Source organism: Asparagus officinalis, chromosome 6 (assembly GCF_001876935.1).
Source record: "Asparagus officinalis chromosome 6, Aspof.V1, whole genome shotgun sequence".
NCBI classification, from domain to species: Eukaryota; Viridiplantae; Streptophyta; class Magnoliopsida; order Asparagales; family Asparagaceae; genus Asparagus; species Asparagus officinalis.
Genome location: NC_033799.1, coordinates 20047810 through 20052558, shown reverse-complemented (window position 1 = coordinate 20052558; position 4749 = coordinate 20047810).

Sequence of the window (4749 nt, the reverse complement as noted above, 5' to 3'; positions counted from 1 at the left end):
CGCCATCGCCGTCGAGGTCCGTCGCCGTCGCCGTCGAGGTCTGCCACCGTTGAGGTCCGCTGCCGTTGTCGTCGAGGTCAGTTCTCTTGAATTCTCCACCTCGTCCATCATTTGATAAACCTTAAATTTTGGATGATCACCAGAAGAACACCGCGAATGTCAAACCAGGCCAAACCAGCTGTACCATTTTACCATGGTTGCCTACGTACCCTCTGACCGGGAACAAGTTAATCGTAGTTCTGCTATTACCCTCTTGGGCAGATCAACACGGGCTGATATGGAGCAAGTCCAAATAATGCTGAAACTTGCTACCTGTCACCACCTTGGTTAACATGTCTGCTGGGTTCTCATTCGTGTGCACCTTCATGAGAGAAATATCACCTTCCTCTATGACATCCCGCACAAGATGATACCTGACGTCGATATGCTTGATATGAGCATGATGAATTTGATTTTTAGCCAAGTGAATTACACTCTGACTATCGTACCACAAGTTCACGCAATGCTTCTCAATCCCCAAATTGTCTAACAGACTTCACAACCATAATGCTTCCTTCACTCCCTCTACCATGGCCATATACTCAGCCTCTGTAGTAGAAAGTGCTACTATAGCCTATAACATCGATCGCCAAATGACTGGAGCACCATGTATTCTGAATACATAACCAGTAGTAGATCATCGTCTGTCTAGATCGCCAGCATAATCTGATCCACAAACCCATCAATCTGACATGTATCTCTACCAAAACACAGATCCGTATTCGTAGTACCTTTCAAGTACCTCAGGACCCATTTCACCGCTTCCTAGTGCGCCTTTTCCGGATTCGTCGTGAATCTACTGACCACACTAACCACCTGTTAAATATCTGGACGTGTACACACCATGTCGTATATCTAACTGTCAACTGCACTAGCATAAGGAACACATTCCATATGTGTCTTCTCTTTCACTATAGTGGGAGATTGTTTACCCGCGAGCTTGAAATGTGGGGCCAATGGAGTCACCACTGACTTAGCACTTTGTATCCCAAACCTCACGATCTCCCGCTCTATATAGTCCTTCTGACTCAAGAACAATCGCCGATTCGCTCGCTCTCTTCTAATCTCTATAGCTAGTATTTTCTTAGCAGTACCTATGTCCTTCATCTCGAACTCTATACTAAGTTGAGATTTCAGTCTATCTATCTCCACCTTACTTCTTGAGATAATAAGTATGTCATCCACATACAAAAGAAGATAGATATAATCACCTCCACGAAGCTTTCGAATATAGACACAACAGTCATAATTGCTTCTGAAAAACCCATGCTTTAGCATGAAGGAGTCAAATCGCTTGTACCACTGCCAAGGAGATTGCTTCAATCCACATAGTGATTTCCTCAAGCGACATACATGATTCTCCTTATCCTCAACCTTATAACCCTCAGGCTGATGCATATAGATTTCCTCATCCAAGTCTCCGTGCAAGAAGGTCATCTTGACATCGAGTTGTTCCAGCTTAAGATCACCATGAGCAATAATACTCAATAGCACCTGAATAGAAGTGTGTTTCATCACAGGAGAAAATATCTCATTGTAATCCACACCCTCTCTTTGAGCAAACCCCTTAACCACTAACCTCGCCTTGTACCTTGTACCGCCAAGCTCTGAAGAATCTTTCTTTCTTTTATACAAACACTTACAATATATAGCTTTATTTCTTACGGGCAATACGACCACCTCTTATGTTTGGTTCTTCCGGAGAGATTACATCTCTTTCTCCATCGCAGCCAACTAACTCTCGCTATCTCTATCCCGAATAGCTTCCTTGAAGGAGACAGGCTCATCTTCCTCCACTGAGAGTGCATACTCAACCAAATTAACCTGCCCATAGTACTTCAGGGGTTGATCAACCCCCAGCTTCTGTACCTGCTTGTATGCTCGCCTTGGCCTAGTGGAAGCTAAGTTATCCTCGAGCTATTGTTGTTGTAGTGCTTGTACATTTTATTGCTGAACCTCCTCTTGTTCAAGCTCATCATCTTCATGATCCTCCTATTGAATATGATTAGAACCTGGTTGGTCTTTAGGTTCCATTTCAATTACCTGGGACTTAGAAGTCCCAACGGTCCCAACACCACCGTTCTTGGATGCCCTGACAATCATAGAATTCTCATCAAAGGTAACATCTCTGCTGATTATGAACTTGGAATCTTCTGTACACCAAAGGTAAAAACCTTTTACGTCCTTTGCATACCCCAAGAATATTGCCTTCTTGGCCCTCGCATCAAGCTTTCCCTCGTTGACGTGATAGTAAGCGGTGCATCCGAAAATCCTGAGCCTCTCATAATCTGCATGCTCCCCTGACCACACCCTATAGGGTGTATCACCATCCAATATAGAATGTCTCTGCTGATTATGAACTTGGAATCTTCTGTACACCAAAGGTAAAAACCTTTTACGTCCTTTGCATACCCCAAGAATATTGCCTTCTTGGCCCTCGCATCAAGCTTTCCCTCGTTGACGTGATAGTAAGCGGTGCATCCGAAAATCCTGAGCCTCTCATAATCTGCATGCTCCCCTGACCACACCCTATAGGGTGTATCACCATCCAATATAGAATGTGGAGAATGGTTCATAATATAACATGCTGTAGCCACTGCTTCTGCCCATCATTCTTTGCCCAATCTAGTATAAGATCGCATACTCATTGCTTTCTCCTACAATGTTCGGTTCAGCCTCTCCGCGACCCCATTTTGTTATGGTATAGATCTGACCGTCAAGTGTTGAGCAATGCCCTCCTGATCATAGAACTCTTTGAAAGCACCATCTGTATACTCTGTACCATTATCAGATCTCTGTGTCTTCAATTTCTTGCCTGTCCTGCTCTCAACCATTGCTTTCCACTTCTTGTATGTCTCAAATACCTCATTCTTATACTTAAGAAAATAAATCCAAGCATACCTCGAATGATCATCTATGAACGAGACAAAATACTTGGAACCACTATTGGAAGTTGTCTGAGGCGGACCCCAAAAATCTATGTGCACATAATCTAGTATACCTCTACTCTTGTGATTGCTTTTCAAGAACTGGACCTTGTGCGCCTTCCCGTACACACAATCCTCACAAAAATCCATGTAAGGTTTCTTCAAATTTTTTAGCAAACCCTCTTTACCAAGCAGATTTAGACCCTTCTCTGACATGTACCCAATCTGCCTATGCCATAACCGAGTGTGCTCACACCGCTTCATCTCCCGTCACCATCGTACCTGAGAGAGTGTATAAATTTTTATGACAAACACCTTTCATTACTACTAGGGAACCCCGAACAACCTTCTTCACTCCGTTCTCTGTAACAATCTTACAGCCACCGGAGTCCAAAGCACCAACTGAGATAAGATTCTTCTGCAAGTCGGGAACGTGTCTCACTTCCATTAGGGTTTTAACCACTCCATGATGCATCTTAATTTTTATATTACCAAGCCCCACCGTTTTACAAGCATGGTTATTCCCCATCAATACAGTTCCACCATTAATGCCTCTATAGGTAGTAAACCACTTCCTATTTGGGCACATATGGTAAGAGCAACCCGAATTAAGAATCCACTTACCAGAGATATCTTCGCCACCCATAACAACGTAGCATTCTTTATCGCTCCCTTCCTTCGAGACGTAACTCGCCTCTTCCATGCCTTCTCTCCTCTCAGTTTTATTGTTGTTATTCTTCCCACCTACTCTCTTGTTAGGATAGTCAACCTTAAAATGCCCTAGCTCACCGTATTTGAAATACGGTCTTCCCGCAAGATGTCTCGATTTTGATCTAGACTTTCCTCCCTTGCCTTTTCCTTGCTCGTTGTCCCTTCCTCTAGCAAACAGTCCCTGGGCTTGCTCCTTGTTATCACTAGTGGCCATGTCACTAGTTGTAATTTTCCAAAGGTCATCCGCCAGAAGCGCCGTTCTAGTCTCATCCATCGTCAAATTTTCTCCCATAAGCATCAGTGTTTGCACAAGGTTCTCATAAGACTTTGGCAGAGATAGAAGTAGTAGAAGCGTCTAATCCTCGTCTTCTACAGTCACATCGATGTCCTTCAGATTCGATATTATCCTATCGAACTTGTTGATGTATTCCCGGATTGATGATCCCTCCTTCATCTTGCAAGTATATAATTTGGATTTTAAATGGATCCGGTTCGTTAGACTTTTCGTCATGAATGTGCTTTCTAACTTCAACCACACGTCCGTAGCCGTTACCTTTCATCTACCAAGAAAGCGACATCCTTTTCAAGGCAAAGGATAACGCCCATGGTTCCAGATCCAGCTCCTCTCAATCCTCATCAGACATATCATTGTGCTTCTTCACTTTTTCCGCTAAAGCCTTGTGTAATTTCTGCGAAATCAGCAAATTTTTCATCTTCATCCTTCAATAGGAAAAATAATTCTTCCCATTGAATTTCTCGATCTCATACTTTCCCACTTTAACTGTTTTACTTGTAGACGACATTCTCCGCTTGTATTAATACATCCAATTCTCTCAGTAATTTTAACAATAATCAAGCACCACTTCAAATCGGATATTTTATCACCTGAACAAGGGCTCTGATACCAATTGTTGGGAGTGTGAGACGCCCACACCGCTGCGGAAGCTAAATTAATCCCGAGAGAAAACAACCTAGCTCGAGTTTACACCAAACTCAAACCAACCAATACAAGCAATAATAAATACACAGATAAACCAATAAGTAAATGAGACGAGACAATTGATTTGCGTGT